The sequence below is a fragment of the Bradysia coprophila genome, assembly GCF_014529535.1.
Source record: "Bradysia coprophila strain Holo2 chromosome X unlocalized genomic scaffold, BU_Bcop_v1 contig_117, whole genome shotgun sequence".
Lineage (NCBI taxonomy): Eukaryota > Metazoa > Arthropoda > Insecta > Diptera > Sciaridae > Bradysia > Bradysia coprophila.
In genome coordinates, this window is record NW_023503292.1 from 1,608,137 (window position 1) to 1,622,796 (window position 14,660).

The window sequence follows — 14,660 nt, forward strand, 5'->3', positions numbered from 1 at the left end:
TTTCGGATACCAGAGCAAACGTACTGGACGTTTACTGACGCAGTACACGTGTACTAAACGTTCCCGAAGTACGATCCGAAAATAGCTCTCTGCCAGCCAATTTACACGTCCACTACGTACAGTACACGTCCAGCGCGTTAACTTTTCTATCAGTGCACTGACGAAATTTTTCTTCCTACTTGTTTCATGCGCATTATCGAAAACAAACTTAAGATGATTTGATCACACTACCCAAAATATCAAATTTCATCAAAGTAATCTTTTTCGATTGAGGCTATAATCAACAGTATAAAATCATGTTTTTCTGGGATAGCATCCAGATCCTTCGCCCCACAAAGCCCATCTTCGAACTTAGCCTCTGGATTTTAATTCCACACATTAAAAAAAAGATTCATCCAAATTGGTTGAGAATTACTCAAGTTATCGTGCCCTCAACGAAGAATTGTTACCCACATTTAACGTTTTTTATACCATTTCATACATTTTCAATCACAGTGAACGGTTTTGTTACCCACATTTTTCGGTATTTTCTGGTGTAAGATCCTGGCTTTCAGTCAAGGGAATAAATTTTGTGTAGAATCATTTACAACAGCTCTCAAAACAGAAAATATGTCGAATTTCACCAATCTTGCAATCTATGCTTTCGATTGTATGATTTATTTCGAAGTTTATTTTTACAGTTGTTTTTAACTCATTGCAGCGCGTTTGGGCTTGTTGTATTTAAAGTCAATAAAGTCACATCAGGAGGCATAACGTGGAAAATCTATCGTTTCACAGAGCGGTTGAAAATACCGAACAAGTCTTTTAGGTGTTACGGTGTTTGTTCATATGAAATATATTCAGGGCAAAGTTGGACGCAGTCTACAGTTTATATGTGTGATAACTTCTAAAACAAGTGATATCGCTAGAGGTGACGCTGTCAGCGTCGTTACGCAAAATTAAATTTCACAGCCAATTAATTGAAATTAGCTGGCCTAGATTTACAAACCATTTGACAATCAATTTTTTCAGAAAAAAATTGAACCAACAGAATTGTGACTGAAAAATTTGCAACAAAAAATTTACTAAAAATTCTGCGTCACATGTGGCAGATTAAAGTTCTCGTAGGTTTGTCCGTGAGCATCTCGCACTTTGCGACGCAGAATTTGGTAAATTTTTTGTCCTACAGTCCTAATTTTAAACCTACATAGTCGAGTGATAGCTCGTTTTGTTCGTATTTAAAGCGAGAATATTATGAAATAGGTTTTGTGATGATATAGACCAAAGGGTAGAAACTGAAATGTTCGGCTATACATAGTTGACGCGTCTCAAAAAATTTTCTTCGTTCTTTTTTTGGGAGTTAGACTGCGTCAAGTCCTCCGCTATCGCTCCGGACATGATTAACATTGCCTATTCACATAAAGCACAGTACATGTGTACGTGGGTCCAAACTCGTCAAAATGAAATGCAATGTACAATTTCTGTAATTTCTGAAAGAATAGCTAGGCGTGAACAAAATACATGTTTACAGACTCGACAGAGTACAGTACTACTGCCTAATTTATTTTATCTGTCTAGAACGATAATCTCGAGCTTATCCCTCTAGGGAGTTTTTGTTTATCTCGATATATCTGTTCTCGACAGATAAAATATGATATGCACCTATTGCCAGACTGTTATTTTGACGAGTAGGCATTATGGCCCACGCCTTCGGCTAGGCCAATAATGTCCTACACGTCAAAATACCAATCTTGGCAACAGGTGCATAATATATATTACTCTTCCGTGGTACAGAATTTTAAAAAAATGTCTTGCATGTGACGTGAACGTTACTCGGAGTTGAAATGAAATGTTTTCTTGTTATCCGTTATCTTGACTTCGACTCGAATCAACAAATAATCACACGAAAATTGTTCTAAGTAATACTTTCGCATATCTTGCATTGCATTTCTTTAAAAAATTTCTGTTGATTTCTCATGCGAAATAGATATCAAGCATCTGGGAGTGGTATCGGCGGTACAGAAATTGATGACTTGAAAATTCTTTATTTACAAAAAATGAGCATTCTCAAAATGATCACGAACAGCGTTAATAATAACAATATAATTCAATAATCAATTTTTTTTTAAACAATTTTCTTATATGAACAAGAATCTAGTTAAACCGTCACAATATAACGTCTATAAATTATCCGAACAATGTTTCATAGCTTTCCGTTACAAACTACTACCACTCTTCAACAAACTCGACTAATAATAATGAAGCAGATCCAACATCATGATTCCCAGCACTGTTGGTTTTCCTTCAGCATTACGAGAATCTATAGCTAGCAACTTGTATACGATAATAATGATGTGAAATTGACTTATAACGTAATTTATTCTGCCACTTGAAAACTTTCCTTTTGGGAAATTCTGTTCGTCGAGGTGTAATGAATGGGTAGTTTTATATATATGTATACGTATGTGTAGTAGCTTAAATATGTGATCGGTGAAAGAGATATATTTTTGGAATTAATTTTCCCAGAAAATGTGATAAAATAGAAAATAATGTAGTTTCAGTCTTTGAGTATGTATTTTCGTGAACTATTCTATTTATGTGGTATTCCAAACAAAACGTTACGTACATTACGTAATATATACGGTATAGATAAGCCATTATTTATGGCATCGCAAAAATGTTCATGAAGGTGAGCACAACAATAAATAAAATGAAATTAATTCAAGATATGCCATTTGCATTTGCAAAAACCACGTTTGGTTGGAACTAATTTCTGGTTTCTTAAATAAGTAAAGTCTTTATAGTGAGACGTTTCGATCTGAGAGAAAATTAATAAGAATACATGTATGAAACACAAAAGCCAAAACTTTGTCAATCCGATTATGACTCGCTAAAAATTCATATGGTGTTCCTAGAGGTAATGGTATTTTTGAACTGCATATTAATGCAAAACGTTGAAAGACGTATTTAGTTTTCTCTCAGATCGAAACGTCCAACTATTTGTACGACATTGTGCCTGTCTAATGGCACGGATTCCTTGTTGTGTGATGAATGCTTAGCATTCGATGTTAACCAACTTAATGATGATCGGTTCATCTTTTGGTTTAACAACTTCAAGAGATACACTTCGCATCTATAGAAGGATCAAACCACCTTCGTCACATACATGTGCGGCTTATGAAATTTTGGAAAAGTTTCCTGAGTTCATATCATAGGAGATACAAAAGCAAAAACTTTAAGTAAAGTAAAGTAACTTTCAGGGCAAATAGGGTCTTATTGGGGTTTGGAAGCATCTACGACTAATTATGAGAAGTTGAAATGTTTAAGTGATTATATCGAATTGAAGATGCTTCCAAACTTCCGTAAGCTCTACTTTCCCTGAAAGTACATGCAATTACCTTTCTAATGACACCCCACACAACCATGCACGTTCCGTGTACCTCGAGAAATTTCTGTAAAAAAAGTGTAAAAAAACCTCGAAGCTTCGAAGAATTTTTTTGAAAGTTGTTTTGGCTTCTGGGGTCGAATACCTTTCTAGGTACTTATAAAAAATTTCAATAGAAAATGCGTCCGATTTCGGTCTTCTGTTTTTCAGAAGAATCCCTCATTATGAAAAATCTGCCAAGGACAACCAAATAAAGCGTCGTTCCAAACGTTTCTAAAGTGAGAAAAATTCGTGCTGATATTTTTTGATGAATTTTGTTACAGCCACTGATGATGACTTCGATTTGAAGTCGAAATATTTGGCAAATTAAAAAGAATAAACTGAGCTATTCTGACTTTAAAATACAAAATTATTGAAGAAGCTCAAAAAAACTACAAAAAAAAAATTAATATTTTATTTTAGAATTTGAAAGCTCAATACTCTAATTTACGACGACCGGGCAAATAAAAGAATCAATAGAAATAAGTTATTTCTTTGAAATTTAATCAGATTTATGTCGTATAGTGCGCGGCTTTTAATTTTGTGGTATAGTGGCCGCGCGACTTTCAATTTTGTGGACAATGCCAATTTAGATGTTTGATTAACTGGTCCATGTGAACAAACAAAGTCAGTTAATTTTATAATCGTAGTAGATAAAAGTAGCAACAGTGGTTTCTTTATTATCGTTAACATTACAACTAAAGAGTGTTGGTTGACATCGTGTGCCATGGATATAAAAGAGTAGAAGGTAACTGGAATACGGCGCATTGAAAATTAAAATTTAAAAAATAACAATTTTCTTTGTTTTGCATGAATAGCATGTTTTAGATGGAAAACATGTTTCAGATGGTAGACTAAGTCTACTAGACTTACTTCAGATGATAGACATATTTCAGATAGAAAACATGTTTCACATGTTTTAGAAACATATTAAAGGTAGAAAACATTCACATGGCAAACATCTTTCAGATAAACCTATTTCAGATGAAAAACATTAGACAGAAAACATGTTTCACATGGAAAAACATGTTTTGTGTCGAAATAGTATATTATGTTAAAAGGAACAAAAAGGTTTGTTTTTGACCCAGGTGGTGAAAACGTCCGAGGATGCAACAGAAAAAATTGTTTGAAATCCTTCGCCGTATGAAAAAATGACATGAGTGATGTCACCGTGACGAAAAGTTCCATTTATTTATTTAAACAAGCGAAAAAAAAGACTGCTGACGAAAAGTAGAAGAACAGGTGAGAGAAAAAGTTGTTGTTTTGGCTTCCTACCTGGTGAGTGAATGTGAAGTTTTTGGTCCGCCTGAATGATTTTTTTTTCTAATTTCAGCTGAATATTGGAACTTCATAAAATAGTATTAAACATGTTGTTTTGATTCTTCCTTCTAGTCTCTTTATGTCCATGGCATTGAATGTATATAAACACTGAAGGTAATGCAAATCCGCAGTTACACACGGATCCAAACTTTCAGGTGAATTTTGGCTCCGTCATGTTACACACGTATTGAATTCGTTTGCGTCAAGTTGCATCTAGTGGTGAATCTGGAACGATTTAGCGGCGTTATGTTGCACACATATAAAATTCGTTTGCGTCAAGTTGTATTTAGTGGTGAATTGGAAGTATTTAGGGCCGTCATGTTGCACAAGTCTAAGTTAGACAACATACGAAAATGAATTCACCTGAAAGTTTGGATCCATAATTTCTCTGATCCGTTGAGGGTCTGCATTATCAGTGTTTATATACTTTGATAACTTTGATAACACCGCCAAAGACTGTCCCAAGCCAGTTTGAAAAAGAGTGGAGGGAATGAAGTTTAACGAGGACGTAGCAGTAGATAAGATAGGATTAGATAGATCAATCTTAAGGCTGAATGAATCGTGAGTTGGAAGCCGAAAGAATTGGGGTTAAGGGACCAACGTTGAGGCGAAACAACACGATCAGGAAGCCCAAGGATAGAACGATCCCAGAATTCTTATTAGCTACTAGGTTAAGCTTTTCAACGACGTCCTTTAAAAGACGTCAATAACCTTTTGCTCAGATAGGTTCAAAAGAATGGGCAAAGCTTTATGGAAAAGAATGTTCAAAAAGAGTAACACTACCCCGTCGGGCACTGTGCACTTTGATAGGCACTGTGGTCCCGGTACGTGCAGAAATGCGCGGGTCAGAGCTCGGGGATTACCGGGGGCGAGCAAAGTAAAGCTTTCATACTCACCAACCCGCAGTAGCAAGCGTGGTGTTTTAATGCTAAAAACCTTCAAACGAAGCCACAACGAATTATACATTGCCACATATAATGCCAGAACATTGTCGTCAAGACAAAAAATGCAAGAAATGGAAGAAGAGCTAGAAAAGATAAAATGGGATGTTGTGGGAGTGAGCGAAGTGAGAAAACCTGGAGAGGAATGCCTGAAATTACAATCAGGGCATACATTCTTCTACCGAGGAAGTGACAGTCAGATGCTGATGCACGGTGTCGGATTGTTCATAAACAAGCGGTGGTCGGATCGCATAACTCACACGAAAAGCATATCCGATCGAGTGATATACGTAAGCCTGAAGATAAATAACAGATACAGTGTCAAATTAATTCAGGTTTACGCACCCACGTCCACCCATGATGACGAAGAAGTAGAAAGATTCTATGAAGATGTCGAGAAAGCTCTGGACGAAAACCCATCACATTACCAATATCTCATCGGTGATTTCAATGCGAAGCTGGGAAAACGAGAAGTAGACTCCGAAGTTTCTATTGGCAGTTTTAGCAACGACCAAAGAAATGAGCGTGGAAATGTTTTACTCAACTTCCTACAGCAACACAATTTGTACGCAATGAATTCATTTTTTGCAGGAAAGCCTCAACGTAAATGGACTTGGGCTAGTGCAGATGGTGTAACGAAAAATGAGATCGATTACATCATAACTGGCTGTAAGTCAACCGTTAAGAACGTTACGGTCCTAAACAATTTTTCAACAGGTAGTGATCACCGAATGGTTCGTGCAAGAGTCACGTTAAATACCAGATTTCAAAGATCACAACTAGTTCAGAAAAGTGAAAGGATTGACGTACAACGGCTTTACACACAAAATGAAGAATTTGCTACGAAAATGACTGCCGAATTAGATAACGTCAACAATCAATGTGAAACATTGGACGAATTGAATACCAAAATCGTCGATACAATAATGGGTTTCATGAAATCCAAATGCAAATCCGTCCAAGGGAAAGAATCAAAAACTCAGCAGAGAAACATTAGACCTGATCGCAAGCAGAGCAGAGTTGGTAAAAAACGGAGGACGAGATTCGGTGGAATACCGGAACTTGTCTAAAAGTATCAACAAAGCAAGGAGATCAGATGAAAGAAAATATAATGTCCAATTGGCTCAAAACATAATTGAAGCTAACTGCAATATGAAAGTCCTACGGAGAAAAATGACAAACGCCAAAAAAGAAATCTTCAAATTACGAGACAAAACAGGAATGATCCAAACGGATCGAAATGCGATATTAAACATTGCAACAGAATTTTATGAGAATTTGTTTTCTTCAGCAAGACAGAGTCCAACGGAAGAAACCGAAGATAGACCAATAATAAGAAACGTGGGATCGGATGATATGCCCGACATAACTGTTGATGAAGTCAAGGCCGCAGTAGCCGAGATGAAAAACAAAAAGTCTCCAGGAGAAGATGGTGTTCCAGTGGAAGCCATTAAACTAGGTGGAGACTCCTTATTAAAGGCAATCACGGCTTTGTTTAATCAATGTCTCCAATGGAAGAAGTACCAGAAGCTTGGGAAAATGCGGTAATTACATTGCTGCATAAAAAAGGAGACATAACAAAGCTGGAAAATTACCGACCCATAAGCCTATTGTCAACACTCTACAAGTTGTTTATGAAAATCATTACGAAGAGGAACACTAACAAGTTCGACTTCTACCAACCTGTTGAACAAGCTGCTTTCAGATCTGGTTTCAGCACAAACGACCATTTGCAAGTGATGAGAACGCTTATTGAGAAGTGTCGTGAATACAACATCGACATAGTCTTGCTATTCATAGACTTCGAAAAAGCTTTCGATTCAGTGGAAACATGGTCGATATTGGACGCATTAGACGAATGTAGAGTAGACTCAAGGTACTCCAACACAATTCGATATGTGTACAAAAATGCTACTTCATGTATAAAACTTCATAAGAGCACGGAGAAATTCAGAATTGGCCGAGGTGTAAGGCAGGGTGACACCATTTCACCGAAATTATTCACCGGCGATTCTGCAGAGTGTTTTTAGGAAGTTAAACTGGAGTAAAATGGGAATAAAGATAAATGGAGAGTACCTGAGCAATCTCCGCTTCGCTGATGACATTGTACCGATAGCAGCGAATCTAGGTCAGGCTCAGCTTATGCTACAACAGTTAAGTGAAGAGGCAAACAAAGTTGGCCTCAAGATGAACTTATCGAAAACAAAAGTCATGACCAACATCGGGGACGATAGAGAAATCAAAATTGGTGACACTGTCATTGAACGAGTCGACAGCTACGTATATCTAGGACATAAGCTGAAGTTAGGTCTGGACAACCAAACTGCAGAAATAAGACGTAGGATTGGTCTTGCATGGGCAGCGTTCGGAAAACTCAGACTAATTTTCAAAAGCAAAATTAATAATAGTCTGAAACGCAAAGTTTTCGACACTTGTGTCCTTCCAGTGCTCACTTATGGAGCGGAAACGTTAACTTTAACGAAAGCATCCGAAGAAAAATTGAGAGTGACACAAAGAGCCATGGAACGGAGTATGCTTGGAATAACACTCAGAGACAGAATGACGAATCAATGGATTCGACAACAAACCAGGGTCGTTGATGTCATGGAAAGAATAGCATCTCTGAAATGGAGCTGGGCGGGACATATTGCAAGAAGGACAGACGAACGTTGGACCAAAAAGATCATGAACTGGCGACCATATAAAAGACGAGCTATAGGTAGACCACCAGAGAGATGGACAAACGGAATTAAGAATATTGCAGGTACAAACTGGCAGCAAATGGTAATGGATCGTACGAAATGGAAAGAAGTTGGAGAGGCCTACATCCAGCAGTGGATAGAAACAGGCTGAAAAAGAAGAAGAAGAAGATATACTTTGATCCACATCATCAAACTTTTCATTGGTTCCTACTTTTGCTTTGAATTTCGATGATTCGAGATCTTTAGTTTCATAACCCAGCTTTAGGCATCTCGTCAGAAAATTCTCGAATGTTGGTATTTAACCTATTCGTATATTTTTCTATTCGATATTGCGATATTCCAAAAGTCTCAGCATCTAAATTATTCTAATAAGACTAAAATTATTTTAGTTTCTAAAGCATCTAAAGATTCGCATTGTATGATTAATTTACCGAATTCAGTTGAAACAAATATGTTCGCACAATGTTAGATTACAATCGACTCTCTTTATTCCTGTCAGAGTTTACCGGCATTGATAAACTTACCTTTCACGATTAAATTTAATTCAAGAAACTTTTAAGCTAGGCTTTGATTTTCTTCCATAAATGGTCTCACTAGAAGCCACACACACTGTACGGTCCGTTATAGTCCGTAGAATAAGAATGTGTGTTCTTAGTATTGAATAGACAAATTGGTCGTAAATTCTTTCAATTGTAAAATCTGATAAATTTTAATCAGTAGGGTAAAGGTTAGTCGTGCTTCTACATTGACGCTGCCTTGTAGCGTGTATATAACCTTGAAAATGTCAATAAATGCTACGCGTTACCAAAGAACTATACTAATACTATTCATCTATTAAACATTTACGACAAAAATCTGATAAAACTTCAAAATATGTTATTTCTATTAATTATGTTATTCGCACAGTCTCAAGTTGGAGTATCGAGCTTCCAAATTATAAAATAAAATATTAAAACCGGAAATTAAACTTTTTGCGTAGGAAAACAATAAAAAAGAAAGTGTAAAACGGACGCATCTTCTGTTATCGACCGATGTTATGACATCGATGACTTTTAAAACTCTAAAATATTTCAAATATGTTCCGAAATAAAAAAAACCGACTGTAAGTTAAATTTGAAAGCCTGACTAAATCTATAACATTAGTCAAATATGTCGGGTAAAGGTCGAACAATTTTTGCCTTGATTTTTGCTTAATTGAATGTGCATTGATCGAAATCTAAATTTTTTAGGAGTATATTTGTAGAGTTATGCACAAGTTAAGTGTGCAAAACAGCACGCAAAACCTGTTATTATTTCTCTATCGAAACTAAAACATGTTTAGTGTTAAACAAAAACAATCGTGTGTGTGTGTGCTACTAAAAAACGTCACAATATACAAGGATCATTCTTCCAAGGATAAACATGTAATTTGAAAATGTGTGTATCTTTCATTTCAACATCACACATATGTTTGAAGAAGCGAGCTGATATTGTGTGTTGCTCTGCTCCTGATATTATCCATTTTGTATTAGTTTTCGTTTACATAAGTTAAATTAATTTTACAGAGCTTGTTCTTCTAAATTAATATTTATATGCATGGTATAAGGTTGGTTAACGTTTGTACAACATAAATAAAATCGCTAGGGTATACAGCAACCATCGCATCAAATATATGTATATAGAGAGTTGTGCGATAACGATGCACAATGTTTTACAAAACATCAAGAACATTCTCTGGGTATCGAACATTATATTTAACTTGCGGCTTTTGCTAGCTTTTGTGTGAATTTTAAAACAAAAGAAAATTAATTTTATGTCAACGTCGACAACTTAAGAAATATTGGAGATATATAAGGAAATATACTATAAAAGATTCAACCAACAAGCATTATTCCGTTGTGGCTGAACGGTTAAACCAACACAGTGTTACTCCTTCCTACAAACGTTGCCATGCCCCACCAGAAATAAAAACGAGCTCAGCGGAGCTTATGGTGATTTTTCTGTGACTCTCTTGTCTCGCCTTTTCTACACGATAAACACTTAAAATTGAAAAATTCCGCAAAATTTTCTAATAGGAGCCTTGTTCCTACATTGTCAACGAGCAAATGTTCAGGCAATGGTTTGCAAAAAAAATCTACAACAAATATCCAAGGCCTACCGTCGCCGTCGGCTGGCACAAAAATGATTCCGATTTCGTTCCGACAATGTGTATGTACAAGCCCGCTCCAGAAGCTATAATCTTCTTCTTCTTCTTCTTCTTCTTCTTCTTCTTCAGCCTGTTTCTATCCACTGCTGGATGTAGGCCTCTCCAACTTCTTTCCATTTCGTACGATCCATTGCCATTTGCTGCCAGTTTGTACCTGCAATATTCTTAATTCCGTTTGTCCATCTCTCTGGTGGTCTACCTATAGCTCGTCTTTTATATGGTCGCCAGTTCATGATCTTTTTGGTCCAACGTTCGTCTGTCCTTCTTGCAATATGTCCCGCCCAGCTCCATTTCAGAGATGCTATTCTTTCCATGACATCAACGACCCTGGTTTGTTGTCGAATCCATTGATTCGTCATTCTGTCTCTGAGTGTTATTCCAAGCATACTCCGTTCCATGGCTCTTTGTGTCACTCTCAATTTATCTTCGGATGCTTTTGTTAAAGTTAACGTTTCCGCTCCATAAGTGAGCCCTGGAAGGACACAAGTGTCGAAAACTTTGCGTTTCAGACTATTATTCATTTTGCTTTTGAAAATTAGTCTGAGTTTTCCGAACGCTGCCCATGCAAGACCAATCCTACGTCTTATTTCTGCAGTTTGGTTGTCCAGACCTAACTTCAGTTTATGTCCTAGATATACATAGCTGTCGACTCGTTCAATGACAGTGTCACCAATTTTGATTTCTCTATCGTCCCCGATGTTGGTCATGACTTTTGTTTTCGATAAGTTCATCTTGAGGCCAACTTTGCTCGCCTCTTCACTTAACTGTTGTAGCATAAGCTGAGCCTGACCTAGATTCGCTGCTATCGGTACAATGTCATCAGCGAAGCGGAGATTGCTCAGGTACTCTCCATTTATCTTTATTCCCATTTTACTCCAGTTTAACTTCCTAAAAACACTCTGCAGAATCGCCGTGAATAATTTCGGTGAAATGGTGTCACCCTGCCTTACACCTCGGCCAATTCTGAATTTCTCCGTGCTCTTATGGAGTTTTATACATGAAGTAGCATTTTTGTACACATATCGAATTGGGTTGGAGTATCTTGAGTCTACTCTACATTCGTCTAATGCGTCCAATATCGACCATGTTTCCACTGAATCGAAAGCAAGACTATGTCGATGTTGTATTCACGACACTTCTCAATAAGCGTTCTCATCACCTGCAAATGGTCGTTTGTGCTGAAACCAGATCTGAAAGCAGCTTGTTCAACAGGCTGGTAGAAGTCGAACTTGTTAGTGTTCCTCTTCGTAATGATTTTCATAAACAACTTGTAGAGTGTTGACAATAGGCTATAATGAATAGAAGCTATAATGGAATTGAAAAAATGTAAATGTAAAAAAACTGGCTGCAAAAACAATCTATGTGTATGCCGAAAAAATGATTTGCCATGTACCGAGCTTTGCGGCTGTTGTGACGGTGAGGTCGAATGTGAAAATCCACCGGAATTTTATAATCATGATTTCGAGTTAGAATAAATATATTTGGATGAGTTGTGCTAATTTGTGGCGCAAATGACCCTAATTTCTTCATATCTACAAAGTTTTTTTTTGAATTTCCCGCCTTTTTATTTTTTTAATTTTCAAAATGGCTTTGCTATTACATTTTCACGTTAACTCGAACAATTGCAGGGCATATAATATGCTGCTTCCAAGGAAATAAAAAATATTTTACGCAACACTAACAGTCAGTAACATTTAGAACTTGCTTACCTGAGAATTTCTACGTATATAACTCAAAAATCGGATGTAAAACAACAAAGGTATTGCCAAATGACAAAGCTAAGAAAGCACACAACAGCGCCATCTCGTGTTTTTCCAACTAGGTTATATTTTTGTTGTATCAGGCATAGTTCGAAGAAAATTTGTGCAAAAAAACATTTCAAATGGGATCAAAATTCGATTTTATAGAACGTTTTTTAGTTTTGGCCGCCATCTTGGATTTTCGGGCTTGGCAGCATTGCGGGATTTCATCTACTAGGTTCAATCTACAATATAAAGCAATAAAATCGCTTTTAACAGAAATAGCGCGAAAAATGCAGTCTGAGACCAGACTACCCATACAATCCTATACGAAAAACTGAAATAATGTTCAAACGGATGCAGAAGTGGGCATTTTCCACCCAAATTCCACATGAGGTCTTAAGTTTGCAACATTAAAATTACAGTAGTATTGTATAGTAGTAGTATAGGTGAAATTTTTGTATAGAAAGGGTGTGTGGAAACGCAGCTTGCATTTTGGGAACATTAGGGATACGGAAGATTGATGATTTTTATTTATTGTGATTATGAAAAGATCGATTTTTTACTAGCTGCGCCATTGTTATGAGCAATCTTTTTGTCGCAATTCATTAAACATTTCCAGGTACCCAGAGATGGTATGCTGGAACTGTCATTTTTAAACATGCATATGTGCCTGTGAATTAACATCAGCGCCTTCATGCCATAGAGCCATAGCCAAAAAATTATTGTTGTCAAACTGTTCGCAAAAGCGTTGAGGTTATGGCTCTGTGGATGCTCTCGTTCGTTGTCGGTCGTTTTTACCGTACGATGGAACAAACCTATGGAGTATAACTCAATGTTCTGAAAGAACAGGTTCAGACAAGTCTGAGTTAAGTCAACTCTGAGTTGATCACGAAGGCGGTGACACGCAAATTGAGCTCATCTGCTACGAAGTTTATATGTAAAAGGCAACGTAATTCCGAATTTTCCCAAAAAAACATTTTCTTCAAGTTGATTTTACACACAATCTATACTGAGTGTGTTTATCGATTTCGGTGTCACCAGCCCTCGTGGGTGTCTTAACCTGTTCTTTCAGATCCTTTTTTCATTACACCACACCGCTTTCGTCACCCTTAAAATGCAAAATAAAATTACCAATAAAATGATAATTTACTATCGCATTTTCAAAATTCAATTAATAAATTAAATTTATTGAACAATAAACGAGCATTAATTAAGGATTTCGTAAAAACGATCGTAAAAAAGAGCCAGAAAAACGTTCATCATCATCATCATCACCCATAAGACCGACATATATATAAAGAAATAGAAATTTTATTTAATGAGAACGGGAGAACATTCTCGCTGAAACGTACCATAAAATGCAATAATGAAGTGAAATTGTCTTATATTGCAATTTATTTTGGTGTGCTTTGCCGCTTTGCCGAACATATAACGAAGTTGCTATTAGACTCATCGATTCGATATTGATAGCGGGTAATAAATGCACAAATAAATTATCTTATTTATTGCTTGCTACCATTTGATATTGGAATTGAAACAAGAATTTTAAATTGGGAATGGTTGGTGTACTGTACGTTAACAAGAAATGGATTGGTGGTTTTGTTGTTGCACTTTATTCGTAATAATTTTGGTACTCGACGACCTTTTTTTTTATTCTCGTTCTTTTTAAAGTTTTAATTGAAACCAGAATATAAACAGGGATTTATTAATTGTATTGCATTTGTGTTACTAAAAATAGATTTTCTCTTAGTAACAACATATTGCACCAATCAATTATATCAGCAAATATTTCATCTATTTACAAAGATTGAAAAGATCGTTTTTTTACGGGCTGCATCATTGTGAGCAGCCTTTTTTTTCGCATATTTAAATAAAGAGAACTTTATTGTGTAAAAAAAAAAAAGATTCATATCAGTAAAAAAAAACCTCAAATGGTAAATGTGACGCAAGTCCTTTATCTTACTTAATAATTGATATCGCTGAGTGTGACGCATTCTGCGCCTGTACGCAAACGTTTTATCAACAAAAAATTAACCCAAAAAATGTTAGGAAGAAAATTTTACAAAAAAAAACTGCGACATTAGTGGCAGATGTTAGGAAAATGGTTTAAGGCCCGTCATTGGGAAATGACAGGACAGTTTCCCGAAAATGTATGAAAAATTTTATCGCAAAAATTCACCGAAAAAATTCAAAGAAACTCACCTCTTATGCTTTCCATTGTATTCGGGCATAGTCTCTTTAGGTCACCAAGGCATATTTGAACACTAAAACACTTTTTACTCGATGAAAAAACAAAAAGTTTTTTTTGTTTTGTCGCGAAAAAAACACAGAAAATATTTCGACACAATTGTGACACTCCGCTATTAT

At 36.3% G+C, this 14,660-nt stretch overlaps 1 long non-coding RNA gene across 1 annotated transcript; it reads right to left on the reverse strand.

Moving 5' to 3' along the window:
* Positions 1-7: 7 nt before the first annotated feature.
* Positions 8-14,597, reverse strand: LOC119067033. Its single transcript, XR_005085843.1, has 4 exons — positions 14,587-14,597; positions 14,239-14,245; positions 5,519-5,524; positions 8-157 (listed from the first exon to the last, which is right to left on the reverse strand). It is a non-coding gene; the product is annotated as an uncharacterized LOC119067033 (long non-coding RNA).
* Positions 14,598-14,660: the final 63 nt, after the last annotated feature.